The sequence below is a fragment of the Poecile atricapillus genome, chromosome 1 (assembly GCF_030490865.1).
Source record: "Poecile atricapillus isolate bPoeAtr1 chromosome 1, bPoeAtr1.hap1, whole genome shotgun sequence".
Taxonomy (NCBI): Eukaryota; Metazoa; Chordata; class Aves; order Passeriformes; family Paridae; genus Poecile; species Poecile atricapillus.
The window spans coordinates 28,266,297-28,285,364 of NC_081249.1; the positions used below are offsets into that span (position 1 = coordinate 28,266,297).

Below are 19,068 nucleotides of genomic sequence, written 5' to 3' on the forward strand. Positions count from 1 at the left end.
TCCGACTGTTTAATCTTGAAAAACAAATTCAGAGATCAAATATAAAGCGAAGTCTAACCCTCACTCAACAGCATTTTTGGGGCTGGTATGTGATAACCTGAGAACTAATGGTATGAGACAACTGAGCTTATCAAGGAATGTGCTAAGAGCTGTGGATTTTGGTGGAAGATGGAGAATTCAAAATCAGTCTCTTGGGAAAATTTGGATCTCCCAGCTACCTGCTGCTTCAGGGAAATAATCTCTCTGACATCATCTGCTGCAGCTGCTTCCATGAAGCAGATTTCTAGCTCACATATAAGAACATGTCTGTTAGGATGACAGTATTGAATGTTAAAAAAAAAAAAATAAGGCCACTGGTATATTTTAAGTATTAGTAGGAAGAGGTGGAACAAGCAGTCACAAAGAAAAGGTGTGCTATAAAATTTCAAGGACCTAAACCAGCGTCCAAAAAAAACAGTCTGAGTGGCAACAACAGTACCTGGAAGGAGTACACACAGAATTGGTGAATCAAAGATCAGGAGAAGGATGACTTAAAGGAAAGGTGGGGGAATAAAAGAGAGAATGGAGCAGGTAGAAAATAGGCTACACCAAGGCTATATTGCAGGGAACAACTAAGAACAGCTGACACAAACAACAGCCTACAAAATAAGGAGGGATGAGAGCTGCAGGCCATCCCTGCAACACCCTTCAGACCCTGAAACAAAAGGACATGAAGAGACAGGCTCTCAAACTTAAAACCAGGGAAAGAAAAATAAAACTGTAAAAGGTTTGCACCTGTATGCATGGTATTCTATGCTTTGTGTTGCTACTGGCTTAAAAATTAAACAACAGGACAAGCTCATTTTCTCAGTCCTCTCTGCTTAGTACAATTGGAGCTTTGTTACTACAATGCAAACAGTAATTGTAATCCAAGATTAATTAACCAAGTTATTAGAAACAGAATTCCACAAGAAATATACCACACTAACTTTTAAATATTCTTTGCTTCTGTGAAATTCACCTATTTCAACATCTAGATAACACACCAAGCCATTTGGCTCAGAAAACTGACATGCTGGATGACAAGACACAGTCTACACTGGCTATCATATCATGAAAAAAATGTGGTCATTGTTATATTTTTACTGAAATTAATTTTCCTGCATTGATGAAAGCTATAAAGTGTTCTCTGATAAGGAAACCATATAGACTGCAGTTAAAGCACACTGCACAGGAAATTAGTGGGCCATAACAGGTACCACTGATACCTACTAACATGAGTTGCACCTGAAACTATCCAAACTGGAAAAAATTGGAAAACTTATTCTTAACTTTCATATTATTAGTAAATTGAAACATGCCTATACTTCAAGCAAAGAACTACAATTACTACAAAGAGAAACAAAAAATGCAGTAAAGAAAAATCTAAAAAAGAAATACTAAAAAAATGTAATTTAGGGAAGACTTTTATTCAGGGTGTTACCTGTGGTGATGGAAGTGTAAGAGTGGGCTGAAAGTGCTCTTCCCCACTGTCGTCAATTATAGGTTAGAAAGTATTATGCCACTAGCATAACATAACAGGCAGTGTTCTATAAATTCATTTCTTATACCAAATGTCTGTAAATATACATACCTAAGTAACACTCAAGTTGCATTCAAAGTCTTACAATCACTTTAGGCACCTGAGATAATTGGCGTAATTACAGAAATATTTTTTTAAGGGAAAGGAATCCAGACATCCACTCAGCACATACCTTTCATTCTCTTCATAACTGTCAGAATCAAAGTTTCCCACAACTAACTCATATGAAACACTGAGAATAGACATAATTTTCCTTGGGTTAAAAAATATCCAAAATCAACAACTACAAACATGCTGAATCACAGAAAAATACCAAGAAATATTCTGATTCAGCATCACCAACAGTTGCACCAAGCTGAAATGTCTATGGTTCTTTTTGCTCTTGAATAGAGAAGGAGGATCAGTCTGTCAGATGCTCTGTGCAAGTCCCCAGTCTCAAATTGTGATGAGCACATCACTATCATGGTTGCTCTGAGAATCTTTACAGACAAGGATTTCTGTTCTATGCTGTGGTACTGTAGCCTTTGACAAATCTGCTTTGTATGAAGACTTTGATAAATTTGCTCATATGGGTTTGCTTCTGATCTCATCAAAATCTCCCTCCCATGTACAGAGGTAACCCTAAAGAACCAATCATTCCATACAGGTGCATCAAATCTCAAAAAAATCACAGAATATTTCCCAGAAGATTTTAATCTAAAATACAAAATGCTCAATGTGCATATCAATATTGCAACAACTTTTCAAAATACTTTATTGTGAAAATATGAAATCTTGTTTTTGATTCAATTATTGCAAGTGAATGAGGGACAAGTTCAAAAGTACAGAATACCACTACATAAAATATAATGTTAGAGGAAATGGAGAGGAAAGCAAACAACTGAAAAAAACCAGCATGCCCAGCTACATAAAAGAAGACCTGTCAGACCTTGATAACCACAAAAAAATTCTGTAAGGATACATGATTGCCTGCAGTTCCTGAAGTGTAAGGACTTTGAGTGTAATTTCTGAAAATTTACTTTGTTGCCAATTTCATTTCCTTTTCAAAGGGCAAAAGGTTTACTATGTTCTGGTTCAACAAAGCATTACAAATGTAGGCTTTACTGAACCTACACCTACGCATTCATTTCCTTTTGGGAACAGCATTAGAATGCTGCAGGTTTTGCAGATTCACGTACTTACCAAGCGAAATACAGTCCATCAGAAACAAGCACAGAAAGTATGGAGAAAGGCGTAAAATATTAATACGGTTAGATTCAATTTTGTTACTGGAATTGAGTGTGGTCTACTTGTACACAGCAAATATCCTGGGTACTCATTCTTCAATAAAAAAAGGAAAAAAACCCAAACCAGATACAAAAGGAGAGAGAATCCTTACACTCCCCACCAACTGACATGTCCAGGTAGTTCTTTCTCACCTCCTTTCAGTTAGCTGTTATCTATTTACTGCCTCTTAGTGAAATATATAAAACCTTCACCTGATGTAAAGAACACCACTTTGGACATGTTTGGTTACCCTCCACATTTAATGGTTTAAAGAGTAAAAAACATTACTCAATATGCCATATATCACAGACACCTATTTCTTTTAAGTGAGTAGTGGACTATTTTTAAAATTACTTTCACTGAACATTTAACTTAAAACTATTATAATAAAGGACAAGAAAGAGATTCCGAAGATAAAACTCTAATGTGTCTTATATTACAAATTTGAAATAAATACATAATTCAGCCTATAGTCAATATAATACCAACTTAATTTTGAGAAGAAATTATTTCAGAAAAATAATTTTAGAATGATTAAGTCAACAGCTTGATTAATCATTTGCTTAGGATTGTGCATTTATTTTGTTTTCACATTAACAGCTCTTTCAAGAATATTTTGATTTTGCTACCTATGTATCATAGAAAAAGTATTAAAGAAAACTTACTGCAATTTCTACTACATAAAACTAGTACAAAAGCTTTCTCACTATTAGTCTTTAAACACTTAAGTGTTCAAGGTTACACTGATCTACTAAAAGGGCCAGGGTTATTAATTTTTTTCAGTACATTTAAAGACATGTCAGATAGCTTGAAAATATAGTGCAGGAGCCCACTATCTTAGTATTAGTTCAGAATTTCCTTTTCAGTTTAAAGGAAAATCAATAATTTGCAAAAACACATGGAGACATTACAGTTAAGACTGGATTGCATTTTTAATTGTAACTGGTTCAACTTCACTTTATTGAATAAATAAATCTAATTTCAACATCCTATAACACTTAACTGGACAAGTATTTAACAGAACTCACAGCAAATATCAAGGCACACAACAATTTGAAGGTTCCAAAAAATCAATAACTGGACTTCATAACTTCCCACTGAAGAAGGTAACGTTACTTTTATTTTATAAACAGAATTTGAGTAAAAAGTAACAAATCCACCTGGTAAAGTACTGAATAAAGCCAAGATTCCATGCTGCAGCTACTATAATGCTGAATGTTTATTCAGTGTTCTGCCATTTTGCTTTTATTTTTTGGTACAGTTGTAATGAGGTGTCATTTATTAAAGGCTTCTGTTAATAAATTCCTACTAAGCCACAGAGATCAGCTACAGCTACTAGAAACTGACAACAGGGTACACATATTAAAAGAAAGAAGTTAGCCAAACTACCACAAAGACTTCTACAGCAACATCAACCTCATTAGATTATTTCAGGTCTTCAGAGTCAGCCTAAGAAGATATTCTTTATACACTGAATGCAATTCTCTTCTGCTTGCAGAGAAAACACAAAAACCTTCTTTCCACCCAATACTTTCAATACTCAACACTTTCAAAGCTGTTACTTAGTTTTTAGAATTCAACCAAAGAATAATATGAAGCCTGCCCCACCATTGTTTATGGATGACTGCTTCTCCATACTTCCCACACCATCGTGTTGTACTTTCAGGCAGCACCTTCAGGGGAAAACATCCCAAGTCGATGCAGTGGGTAGCATGAGACAGGACCCATAAAACAGTGGAAGCAATATCTAGTTCTTAATCAATAGTCTGAGCCTATCATTTTATCTTGGTTTTTTTTTTCCTGAAAGTCAGAGCTAGAACTGATTTGCCCCAGAACACTGACAGAAAAAGACATGCTATTTTATCATTCATCCAGCAGTTAAAAAAAAAGAAATTAAAAAAAAAATCACAATGATACTGCTATTACATAAAAGCCAAAACCAAGCAATATATGCAGTTCACTTGTTATCTTAAGTTACAAAAATAACCACTGAACTTGAACCACTCACCTTTGACACACTGTTAAAAGGATCCAGACAGTGAAAGGCAGAACTCTCCAACAAAGTTATATACACCACCACCTGAAACAACAAACATATATTTTAGTTCAAGCACTAAACTTAGAACACTTCCAAATAGGTAATTTAGCTTTCAGGCTGCCAAAACCTCCTATGAAATGATGAAGAGGAGACAGAATGGCTTGAACTTGATCCACCTGTTTAGCATAAACAGACTCCCATCTTCATATTTAACTTCTCTCAATGAATACAAAGTGATTTTAACCCCAAACAATCCAAACCATATACAAGTTAAGCCTTCATAATACAGAGAAAAATCAGTCAAGAAATGGAATTAAAAATTCAGCCTAGTTTTAGAAAGATTATATTTTATAAAGCACCATTATTTACTGTTTCCTTCACTCTTGTATTAGTCAGTTTAACTTGACTGTACTTTCTAAGAAAAAGAAAATGCCTCTATGTATGGAAAAGAGGTACAGCAACAAAAGCACAGCCAGGAGTTTTGCGGGGCCGCAAAGTATTTCCATTCAGAAGACACTCTCACACATACAGATGTGTAATTCAGATAAATTACCACCACATGTGACTTAGAGCCTTCTAGCACAAGAGCTGGTGACCCAGTGAGAGAGCTCTGACAGCAGTGGTGAAGCTTGTTAAGGGATCAGAGAACCACACTCAGGGAAATTCTGTCTGGGTATAAAGAAGGTACAAGGGTGGCTAAGCACAGCCACATACCCTCTGTGAAGTGATGGGCCTACTTCCTGGGAGAGTCTCAAATTCTACTAACACATGGCCCCAAGTGCAGCCTCAGCCCTGATAACAATGTGGATGGCTTGTCCAGAGGTCCCTCCTGGCCTCCATTGTTCTGTTAAGTATTTCTAGCCACAAAAGTAACTGTTCAGAACACAGGGCAGAGTATTTAAACACTTGTTTCTGGTTTTTAATGACCTTCTAACTGCACAGGATGTCTGACAAATTCAGGCAGTGTAAACCCATACAAGATCCAACTCAAAAAGAAGAAAAAAATTCTCAGCAACTTCTTGTGCTGCAGCAAGGACGATGTGTTAAAACTCCTACACAACCCCAGGCCACTCACGAACAAATGTTTCTGTTCAAAATCTTTTCTGAGCAGATTCCAAACAGTTGTGACTCTACAAAAGCATCCTAGGAAGAAATTAACTTCAAAGGAGCAAGTCACCCAGTGACCCCACGATAGAAGTGAGGGGAGAATAGAAAGTATTGACAAAGGTAAATACCTTACACAAATGTTTCAAAGTGAGATTTACTCTCCCATTCATTAATAGGTGGAGTAACTAAAGTCACAGTTTGACAAACATTTAAACCTGAACATATTGTTAGGGGGTAAAGAACCGAGACTCCCTGACCCTCAGCTCCTGGAAGCTCAACCTTTGCTCCCCAGCAGCTGCAAGGGGAGATAAACTGTTGCCAACCCTCCTGAAAAACACACAAGATTAAAAAACCAAATGAATAATGGAGGATAGAAAATTATGATGAAATGTTATTCCACCAGAAGAACCTCCTGATCCAGTTCACCACCTGAATGAAGATTTGCCTGTGACAGCAGAAAGCAGACAGGACTGGAGGATGACCAATCCCTTCTCCTCTGCCAGGTGGTGACTGGATTAGCTGCTGCCCGACCTGGGTATCCAGCGTCCTGCACTCAGACCACAGTCAACACCACTTTGCTATATCAATTTTTCTAACCAATTACAGACTTTAACTGTGTTCCCACTGAAAACTGTTCTATTGAAATTGTAGGACAGATATCAAGTAAATGGGAGAGATACTTTAACAAATGAAGCAACATTAAAACCCTGAGGCAAGAGCAGATCTATTTTCCTGCTGACTGACTGTTTTGTAGTATGTGTTTTTTCTCCTGTCAATAATACAAGGACATTTTTAATATTAAGAGGCAAAAATGGAAAAATAAAAATCTCCTCATATTTTTGGTACAAAATCTTCTGAGCAGTACTATCTCCCCTTGTCCTACCTCACAAATCATCTACTGTTCATTACCATCTATTACTGAAGTGCTGTACCAAGTCTCTGATTTTGTTACGGTATTTTTGTTCTGTTCCTTAAAGAAAAACACAATACCCTCTCTCAATTATTGCTTCCACCTTCATAAAAGCACACTTGCAAATAGAACATGTGTTTGAAAGTGAACTGAAAACAGCACTGTTCATCATCAATATCTGAAAAATTAGCCCTATATTTATAAGTCAAACAGAGAAGCACAGTTGGGAAAAGAGTCCAAATTTCATCTTAACACATAAGAAAAGAATGAGTCATGTGTTTATCTCAACATAACAATGCTAACTTCCTTCTGTAGAGCAAGAATGGTTTTATTTTGGCAGCTCAATTAAAACACATTGAAAGTAGTTTGGAATGTTAATGATGATAGTGCAAATAGTCAGAGGAAGAATATGCACAAAAAACCATCATTGCTAACAACACTTAGACTGAAATAAAACTCTGTTAATCTAACAGACACACAAACACAAGCTGCAGACTGGTCCCTATAGTCCTTGGGTTCAATCCTGTTACACTGTGACCCCATTTTCTATTTTTCTCATGATAAAAATCTTCACTTGGCTTTGGAAGAGCCAGAGGAAGTTTTCTACGAGTCACACTAACAGTCACTTCCCCAGAGGAGTAGCCAATTTCCATCACACACCCACACAGTCCAAAGCTTTGCCCAAAACACTGTGATTTGCCAAGTGACACAAACTTAGGATGGAAACCCAGACCTCAAATACTTCACTTATATTTAAAACGTTCCTTAAAATGTTCCTTGAAAATGTGTTCCTTGAAACAATCTTCAGTTACAGAAGTTTAGGACCTTTCTTCTAAAGGGTCAAACAATTACAACAGTGGTTAGGGTTTGGGCCTACCTGCCCCCAGCCAAAGCTTGCATGACACATGGAGTTTTCTAGTTCTCCTGCTATGTCCTACCAGCCAGGACTAGAAAGAAACATCTGATAGCACCAACATTCTGGGGAATGAATTGTTAAATTTTGAGAGTACAGAATTATTTCCAACCACCTTCAAAAGCCTTGCAACACACAGGACTTAGTGTTCAGGCAAAAGTCAAACTGGCGCAACATTGGAAAACTTGGGAAATTCAAGTCAACAACGTTTTTCGGAAGTCAGCAAAGCAAATGGAGGCACAGAGGTGGGCAGTCTTCTCCCATGGTATCCCGGTGCCCATCGCTTCTTTAGCATGATGTCCATCTGCCACACCTCACTCAATGCATCTACTACTGGAGTAATGTCAGCCCTGCTGTGCGTAAAATGCCACAGCTCCTTACCACTCATGAGTCTCTTCATACCCTACACTTCCCTTGAGTTCCAGAGCAGAGGAACAGAAGACTGTGACAAGGAGAAGGAATGCAGAGTATAGGAATTGGATGAACATGGGATTACAAACACAAAAAGCAAAAAGACAAATTTATCCAATCTTCAATAGTAACTTTAGACACTCATTTGCCTTCTAAATCAAGGTCTTCCAAACACAAGGACTATAAAAGTTCCACAGTAAAAAGCCCCTGTCAATGGTCAGAAATAAAAGTTTGAACTTGATGCTTGCAAACCAACACCAGAAGGTAAATATCAGTAACATCTAATATAATAAAACCTTATTACAAAGGTTACTACCTCACAGAATAAATTAGTGGTCTTGTAATGATTACATTACAAGTAACATCCACAGTTATTAACCACCTCTTCTTTCACTAATAGCTCTAATGTGCCCCGTTTTCTTTATCTCCACGGCAAAAATCCAGATTCAGCCTCACAGCAATGATTTCGATGACAATTCTCTCAGGCTCTCTTCCCAATACCCAACCACCTCCTATTTGAATTCTGACATGAAATAGCTAAAATAATCTCTTTGATACTTAATATGCTAATATACAGAAATGATCTGACCATAAACCGGTACTGCACAGAGTGGAAATTTTAACTCCACTTGACGTATTACTGGTGACCTTCTGGAGAACAAATGAAAAGCATCACATTAATACAAATTCTCCTGTGGAGAAGATCAAGCTGGCAATCTGCCAGTTCATTATACCATCTAGTTTCACTCCAGCATTAAATATTGCCTTCCTTTGTAATTGACTGAAATACACTGGAGCAATTGCAGGTAACCACTTTGGGCTATTAAAGTATTCCATTAAGACTTCTCCATTAGGCAGATATTTCAAAAGAAGTTACATTAAAATAGGCTATGTTCAAAATATTTTAACTATGCAGACAATTGGGCAAGCACAATCCAGTTCCATGGAGCAGCAGACAGATCAGCCTAAGCACTCAAAAGCCCAATGCCTGAATTTGCTTAAAGGGAAAAGAAACCCGACAAATTTTTTAATACTCTAGCATATGCTGCGTATTTTACATCTCCTAGTCATATATATTGTCTAAAACTCACTTAATATTACCTTCTTCTACTAAGAAAATAGTTATGTTAAAATAGTAATACACTTTAACAGTCAGTATGAAACACGGAGAGAAAATAAAAAGTGGATTTACATCATATTTAAGGTTTCAAAAAGGCAGCAAATTACAACACAAGCATTACAAGGTGTATAACATTTTAAAAACAAACAAAAGAGTTAAAATCTATTCATATTATATAGTCAATACAACTAAGCTTTTCTTCTCTTAAGACTGTGGCTCCCTAACAGCAAGGAAGCAAGTGAAATGAGGCACAAGAATAGGCTCACTGCCTTGGATGCAGAAAAGACTGTGATATACTTAAATCACTGGGAAAGATTTGAGCTTGTATGCCAGCTATAAAAACGGGACTAGCCCTTGAAGCAAAGAGAAATTTCTGTGTTTAAATGGGCTTTTTTAAGCAGTCCAGGTTTGGAGCCATCGCCAGAGGCTGTACAGGTCGCCCTAAGAATTCATGTCTCTACTGAAAGCACACAGGCAGGAGGAGGTTGTGCTTCTCTGTGCTCCTGTCTGGATGCAAGAGCTGTCGTGCACCTCTGGCCATGCTGTCTGTATCAAAGAGGAAGCAGTTAGACATGTATCATTGGTCCTTCAAAAACTTTTTTTTTAAATAAGCATATACTTGGGGGGGAATAGGAAGAGAAAGGCAGCTAGAGAAAACATGCATAGCCCACACTTTAATCACACACAAATAAAGGATCTATGCTGACTTGTATTCTCATTTAACCGCTGCAGTCAAATGCATATTCTCTGTACTGGAATACATACCATATGTTTTCAAAAAAAATAATATTTTTTACATATATTTGTACAACCACCTGATGATCTACTCGTGACACACAAGTAGTTGATTGTTCAAAAAATATCACTATTTAAAATAAATACTGCCTTTCAAAATCTAACTACCATTGCAAGCTTCCTATTTATTATATGTATATCCTCCAATCACCTGCATGACTAGCATCTTTTTAAACTGGAAAGAAATAACGACGGTTACACCTGTTAGTGCATGTATCTGCTGAGATTTCTACCACATGTATTGTACAAATTTACATTATTTTAAGAGAAATCACATACTTTTTATATTCTCTAGCTCTCCCCCAGAAGTCTGAGCTATTAAAAAAACCAAATACTGATAACAAATTACTATCTAAACTCATTGTAATATGCAATTTTTACAATTCCTGGATTAAGTAGGATTTTCTATCTTGAAAACTACTTGCTGATATTGATCTAATTTATATTTGATTATGCTGAGCTGCAAACTTCTTTGGCAGCCCCTGCACGAGAAAATGGAAAAAAAAAACCAAAAACCATAAAGCACAATGGAAAAATCATGAATGGGTGGCCAGAAAGCTTCCCCAACAGGAAGGCTATGAACTCTTTGAGAAGACAAATATTGCAGTCTCAGAACCAAATAATCCCCATGACCAAAATCCCACACATTTGTTGTTCAGACCAAAAATAAAGCACCAAAAAAGTGCAGGTTGTGACCAGTCACTCTGCAAGCTGAAGGAAGCTCATAACAAAGATGCTGTGCCACCATCATAGCTCCAGGTTTTTTCAGCATTCCTATTCAAGAGCTATCAGTGAAAAGTGAATTATGTAAATCCCCTATTTTTCCTTTTCTATCTGCAATAAGAAAACGGAGCTCACAACCTTTCTTATTTTCTTTCTTTAAGGGTTTACAAGCTGGCTTTGTAAGTGTATGGATACATATCCCTAAAGCCCACATAGGAGAAGCAACAAAGGTCATAATTTATGCTTAGGACTGCTCTAACCACTTCAAGAACCCTTAAAAATGTATGTGGAAAGACCTGCATTGCCAATAATAATGGCCAACAGATAAGCAGAAACTGAACTACACGTACCAAGGCTGTTCTTAAACTTTGTCTCACAGTGTCTCTAGGGAAAGGAAAGAAATTAGACTTCAGCCCTAGATAACACTTCACCAAGTGAGCTTCTCAGGCCATGGTTTGAGCACAAGAATTATTTTGGTTTCCTTAACAGGAGGCTTTTTTATTCAAATTACGAATGCCATTATTAGAAACATCTTAGAATCTATAATTAGTAAGATTTTCATAAACTAGTGCTTTGTACTTTGTACATACATTTTAAAAATTGGTTCTACTTGAGCTTCAGCCTTTTTCTAATCAATAATTCAATGCTTTGTAAAACCTGTATGACAACAGACTTTTCCATTAAATATACAATCAACTCAGAATCTTTGAGGATGACCTCAGTGGTTAGCAATTTACTAAGCAAGCAGTTCCTTCACAAATCTGTTTTTCCTATTGCATCTTTATGTAAAACATTTTAAAGGCAAAGATGTATACAACCCACTGAATTACACCAGTTCTTCCAAACCTCTCTACTAGAGTCAGAGCTTGTGGATTTCAGGACTGTGAAAGACGACTACAAACAGCATGTTAATATACTCTTTACCATAATCTAGAAATCTGCACATGTAGATTACTGAAAATTAACACCTCCACTGGAAAAAGGTTCACAGATGTCTTCTGGAGAACTGAAAACCACATATTCCAAAAAATTAGCTACCACAGAAGAGTGTAAGATTAACTTGGTATCAGAGAAACACTAGGTAGAGACAACTGGTTACCACTCATGGCTAAAATGACTAACATTTAAAATAAGCAAATAAATCTCACAGTTACAGTTTTGATTTGCCTTGGGGGGAGATGTAACAAAAAACAGACTGTACCAGGGGCTACAGAGAGTCAAGTAAGGCAGACTTAGCCTTCTGGCAATTCAAAGTTAAAGGCTGACTGAAATCCTTATTAGAGTTTCTATTCTGGTAAATTATTCACTCTTTCTTAGTCTGAAGAAAATTTTTCCTATGTGTACATTCAACACAGCACTGTCTGAATTTAAAATAATATTGCCACTACTGTCTTGGTGCTAAAATATATGGCAATGGTGATTTTCAGAGGCATAGTTCAAGGTCAGTGCTTGTGTTTGAAGCCACCATGAAGATACAGAAAATTAGAGGAAATGCACAGAGCATATTGTGACTGATGTCTTCAAGGAAAACACCATCAGAAACTTCTTGATAACTCAAACTGCAAGGTGGCAAGTGGATAATTTATGCTGAACAAGGCCTGGTTTGGGCACTCCCCAGCAAAAGTCGTCACCAACAGCTGCAGCTGTTGTTCCCCACACCTGAGCCTGTTTGCTCAGGGTGTCTGGGTTTTACCCTTCCTCCAGATGCTCAGACACCAGGAATAAGGATGCTCTAGGCATTACTGTCCAAATGAAGTATCTGATACTGAAGATTTTGCAAGCTCTTCCCTATTCTGTTAAGGCAAAGTGCATCTGAAGTACTGTCAGCATGAATGAGCCACTTGACTTGGACAGGACAGCAGAAAGAAGTCCAGGCATCCTGGCCCTTAGGTGAAGAAATCTATAATCACTTCAGCTGACAGAGCAAGTTGAAGAAACCTCTCTAAAACACCATCAAGAAGAGCAGAGATCTACTGTTTACTGAAACTCAGTATTTCATTTGCAATGCCAAAAAGCACAGGGCTGAAGAACTCATATAAACACACACTAAATTAGAATGCAATAGTAAAATTGAGGTGGGAGACCACTCAAAATCCCTTACTGACACCAGAATAGGCATAAATAATATTTGGTGTTAGTACTCAGTAATGCTCTGATGAAAATTATCTTCTTTGGGAAGAGTAAGATATTTTTGTCACAGTCTATTTGTATATCAAAGGCAAAAAACTGATATTTCAGATTTAAAGTTTTTCTGAGTCTCCCCTGATGATGTAACTGATGAAAAACAACCAGTTGCAATAACGTGCATAAAGCTCAAGTACAAAACCACCAAATGAAAGGATCATATCTAAGAGCCAAAGGGAACTGGAAGACCAACACATGGAACTTTGAAGCTGTTTTGCCACTTACAGGACTTGGTAGGTGATACAATGACCATCCTCTTTGAACATGTTAGAACAGCAGTCCCAAAAACCTACGCCTTCACTATGTGGGACAAAGATCCTTAGATTCATGTTTCCTTTCGGAAAGAATGCCTGAGTTGCTAGCATCTCCACTTCCCAAGAACACAGCTCCCCAAAAAAACTGTTTTTTCTTCCAAGTTAACCATCAGAAAAGCAGCTGAAGCAGTTTTTGCCTGAACCACACAGAAACTTTGCTTTAGATTGGCAAGAAAAGAAATATTAATGCAGCTTTGGTTCCACCTCAGCACACAGCAGCTCCAGCTCCAGGCTGTGCTGTTACTGTTACTGGTGTTTGGAAGAAAACTAGGTATTCCAGAATCTCATCATACCCAAATAGAATCTGGCAACAGCCTACCTTGTGAGGTTTTCAGCACTGATTTTTGCCCTTTCATGTCTTGTACACATTTGATGGTGTCTTATTCTACTCATTTTAATCACAGCAATTCAGTGGCAGACTACAAATGAAAATGCAATAGAAACATTGCAGGCCCTGTAACACTAGTCAAAACAAAGATTTCCTATGGCAGCTGTCAAATTAATGACATCTCCAAAGCTATCTAAATACAGTATCTGGGCAGAAATCCAATAATGTCAATTCTGTCTGAATACCCCAAAAGAGAGTCCTACTGGGGTTAGAAGTGGAAATAATGTTAAGCACAGATTAGCTACATAAGCAACTCCACTCTTGAAACCAGAACAAGGGAACAAAAACCTAAAGGCATGACATTTATCTAGACGCAAGGGAGAGTGGAATAGGAACTGTTAAGACATCTGGCAAAAGGTCAAAGCCAATTACCTTGTCCAAAATTGCCCCCCAAGATAATAGCTTCCAGGTCCACTTCTTTGAACAAAGACATATTGACTCAAGTAACTACAAAGATTTCTCCTTACCTCTTCATCGTCAATCACCATTTTGGTTTGTCCAAAACTTATTTTTCTCAACAAAACATTAACAGCAGTAGAATAACATGCCAAATTCCCAGAGGCACAAAAAAATTTACCTGAAGTCTACATAAAAGAAAATAATCTCTCTCATTTTGACAAATGGTATTCATTGACAAATGGTATTTTAATTTAAGAGTATGATTTCTTGCTGCTTTCCTTAAGCCATTTTAACTGCTGATTTCCCTTTTTCTTTGGAAGCGTGTGTGTTATTGCTTAATTATGTGGCAAGTTCAGTTTACTAAGCCTGCAACAGGATTCTGTTTAATCGTTGTTTTAAAATAGATAAGGATCAAGAAGAAAGGGAAAGAGTATTTTAATTCAACAAAAAAAAAACAGATTTATTTTCTTTCTGTGGAGGCATATTAAAATAAAAGTTTATCTGTTTTTTAAATGTAGCTATTCAAGAGACTGCTATGAATCTAAAGAAAAAAACTGCATGTGCCAAATAACTGGAGCAGTATATGATGGTTAGTAAATACATTCTACCTAGAAAGCCTTATCTCTATTAAGAGTAGATGAATAAACCTTTAAATATAAGTAAATTATGATCAAAAATAGCAGACTGGTTTAGACAAAGTTTCTAATACTGATCTGTCCAGAACTTTTTCAGTGGTGAGGATACAACTCACTTATATATATTGCAAGTGATTCTGGTATCAAGACAGCATAAAATTCAGGAGATAGTAAAGCATTCATTATTAATGTGACTATATTTAGGACTGCATATTCTGAGCCTGTGCTTCTTACACCAAAACTCACACAATTAGACGTGGGTATTTTTTTGTTTCTGATTGTTTTTTTCCTGAATACAGTCATTAGCGATGCCCAGAAAGCTCAGAAAACAAGATTTTTCCTTGGTCAAAATCTGGTACATTCTAGAGTATAGAGATAATTCAAAAACAAATTCAAAGAAACACCTAATACACAAATGCAGGGTTGCACTCCAGAACTCAAGATACCCTTAACTCAAAAGCAGCGCCAATGACAACCAGGTATTGTTTCCTTAGGGCACTTAGTCTCAAAATCCTTCCTCAGAGGTATGTCACAGACATCTCCTGGCAAGGCAGCAATTTTGGCTATTACTGGTTTGAACCAATTTCAAACCAGTAACCAATGTTTTCTGCTGTTAAAGCGTAACAGAGAACATCAGACACAATAATTTTAACTAAACTTCAAAACTAACAATAACTTTATTGTATTTACATAGCATATATCATTAATATACTGAAAATATACAGTTAATACATATGAAAATATACAGTCAATTGAAAATATCTCCCAACTGAATCATACAGTCAATGAGCCTGTCAGAAGCATTTTGACAAAGCCTAGAGTGAAATTCTTCAGCTACAATTTTCCTCAACTTTCCTTTTTTTTTTTTTTTTTAGGTTCAAGGATATACTCAATCAATCTATTTTGTTTCCAGTTTTGTATGAGATTTAATTTTTGCATTTGCTCTCTACAACAGACTGAGCATAGTACCATGAATCCTCCTTCATGTCACACAGGCACTGCAAATCCAATCAAATCCAATTACTACTCCATTAGGTCTCATTTAAATCCCATACGGTATGACAATAAACTGAATGAAATGAGAATCAGCACATTTTTCAACCATCTTTATAGTATGACATAGATGGCAATCACAGCTCAATAAAATTTCATTTACAAGAAAGAAAATTTAGAGTTCCCTTTCTCTGACAGGCATTTCAGAAAGACTTGGGAAATGCCTCTTCTTCCCACCATTCCTTGAAGAAGCCAGTTGCTATTTCATAGTTCTCAAACAACTGTTCCTTCTGCTTGTGGCACAGAAGTTTGTCCTGGTCCCAGTGCTCAAAAAGTATGTAAGCCATAACAACAACCACCAGGTGAATTCAATATTTACTTCAGTGGTGTCCCAGCTCTCATTTTCTTGTTTGTTAGGGGTTATTTTATTTTGCCTGTCTGTTGTTTTTTAAAGATTTCCTGAGTAAGGAACCTTTTGACATGGGGTTACTTCATGTTGGAAAACAGGGAGGGGAGATCAAAACAAAACCTCACCAATCTGAAGGGTACTGAAAAGATGAATTTTTTAAAAATAAGCTCTTATCCTATCTGGATTTTAGAAACTATCATTGCTAAATATTACAAAGTAAATTTAGACAACTTTCAGAAGTTCTGAACACTTCACCACTTCAGTGCAGTTTATTTATGGATATAGAATAATAATCATGTGTCCCTCTCTTCATACAGTATTTCCCAAGCTCATCCAACTACCCAAACCAAAACACTTATAGATGTCCAGGTCTGTCCTTTCTTTTGGGAACAAAAAACCAAAAGTAAACAAATAAAAAACCCCTCACTTGTAGCAGGCAGTCACAACAGTAAAAGCTCTCTCTGAAGGGTACACAAGAGCCTTGCTGAATAGCTCTTTCTCAACAGCTAACCTGACTAAATCATCTTCCTCATGCAAGCTAGAAATCAAAATGTCATTATGCCATGACATCAACATGATCTGTTGCTAAAAAACAAAAGCCAAGAAAACACATGCTGTCAACTTTCAAGTACACATGCCAAACTTTGTTTCTAGTACAGAAAGGCTCAAAGTTTCAAGAACAGACTTTCAAATATTTCAGTCATTTCCTTAAACAATTCTAGTTACAGTTTTATTAAATTTTGTCCTTTACATGCCTACTGACAACCCAAGAAACAGATAAATTCCAGACTGTGAGAGAGAGGATGCTGACTGGGGAAGGGAAGGTAATCAAGTAATTTCAAGGTTTGTACTCCAATTCCACAACTAGAATGGGAAGATCTGGGCCTCAGCTTTCTCAGTGAAGGGGAGATTAAAAGACAGTAACATGAGGTTGGGGTTTGTGGGGCTTTTATTCCTTTCTGTGACAAAAGCTAACAAAAGACAAAGGCATTTTTCCATGCATATTACTTAATCACATGGGCTTTTCTGGAGTATTTTCATGGCGTTTTCTGAACACACTTTAAAATGGCTTTGCTGACATGCAGGAACAGAAGCTTTGCTAAGAGAATTATAAAGACACTAGCTTCATGATCCATACATCTTTGCCTTAAAATGAAGCTAAGAGTATCATCTCTGAGTTTTTTAAAGCTAATGAAGATCTGGTAACACTAAGTAAGTACTTGTATACTTAAATAATTTTGAAAATGCTGGTTAACTTTAAAGGAGGCAAAACAATTTCCTCTCCTTTCTGCACAATTTTAATTGTATTGCTTTTCTTTGTAATTTACCATTCTTTTCAGTAGACTATGATGGCAAATATGGATCCTGTAAGAAGAACAGATTCTTTAGGGAAGTTAAACATCTCAAACTGCAAAAGAGCACAAGCATCCCACATGCTTCAGAGCACAAAGTCTATGACATGAATTTTAAGAGCAACAGTCTCAAAAACTCAGTGTTAATTGCTAAAGCATACACACAATTTTTCTCAAAAAAAATTGTTATGGCAACCTTTCATTTAAATCAGCAACATCACAAATGCCATATAAAGTAACAGTTCGCATTAAGTATTAAGTATTTTCAGAACTTGAACCTACCTACAGACTGTGAACATATCAAATGCTCAAATTATAGCTATTGAATTTTTAGAAGCACTAGGTACTTTAAGAAAGCAATGCAACAAGCTTCATGTTCTTAGTGCATTTGACATATGGTGGCAAACGAAAAAAAAATTTAAAAAAATAAAACAAACCAACCCAGGAACAGGCATGCTGTGTGAACAGGGCTCAAAATTTTGGTGATGCTTCAGGCAGGAATCAGAAATAAACCTACTATGACAAAACAATATCAAAGATAAAAAGCATGATGCATTATCTAGTACTGATTCTGACGCCATAAATGGGGTACACCATTCATTCGCCAAAAAAAAATATTTTTACCTTGAATTTTACCAGCCTATAGTATCTTTACATGTGCAAACTTCCTTCAATTAGAATTCTTACGTTTCCTGCTGATGACAGGCATTAATGCACTCAAGAAGAGTCAATCAATATTCACCAAAAAATACCTGAAACAAAGCAGCTCAGGGCAATTTATTTTTATTAAAGATATATTACTATCTTTCTTTGTCAGATAAAAAGGAAACAGAAGGCAGAAAAAAGTGCAGCCCTACAGACAACATACCAACCACAAGTTCTAGCACGGGCTTCTATACCTACGTAACAAAATTTTGAAGTAGAGAGAGCCACACTTACAAACTGCAAGGCTAAATGTTACACACTTTGCTTAGCTTGTGTTTCAGAAGCCAGTTTTAGCTTTGCTCCTAAAAAAAGCCAGCTGGCTTCACCACAGAAACATGACTCCCCTTTTCTGCAAAATACAACCTGATGGGAGTTTCAAAATGAGCACTTTGAGTCTGAGAACCAAACTCCAAGCTATCACAGGGCAAAAACACCTCCTGTTGGAATAAAGCTTGAAAGAAGAATCACCTCAAAGGAGGGTGGTACTGTTTCTTTGTCCAGCCTTTCAGTGTCCCCACAGGCAAAAAACACTTCTCTTTCCTATCAGTGCTCTCCCTGGAGCAGAGAGGCAGGAAGACCGCTACTTGAAGACAACTTACACTGGTAAGCAGAAGAGTAGATAATCCCAACTTAAGCACCAGCTTTGGAAAGTTATTGGCACATGTTAATCAGTCAAATTTATAATGTCAAATTAAAGACTAAGCCATTAGACTAATACACACACATCCATAAACTATGAATGACATCTTGTGTACCTATACAAAAGCTCTATCAGAAAATGGTATGAGATCATGGTGTCCTCAAGAATCACAATCACACAATTTCTGTGATTCTCAGCAGGGCAG

At 36.7% G+C, this 19,068-nt stretch overlaps 1 protein-coding gene across 1 annotated transcript in view; it reads right to left on the minus strand.

The window, feature by feature from the left end:
* The window catches only part of NCK2 (NCK adaptor protein 2), an 85,494-nt gene that overhangs the window by 48,728 nt on the left and 17,698 nt on the right, over window positions 1–19,068 (minus strand). The window contains exon 2 of the mRNA XM_058858741.1: window positions 4,836–4,907. The gene's annotated coding sequence lies outside the window, so the exon portion shown is untranslated. The remainder of the gene's footprint in view (window positions 1–4,835; window positions 4,908–19,068) is intronic.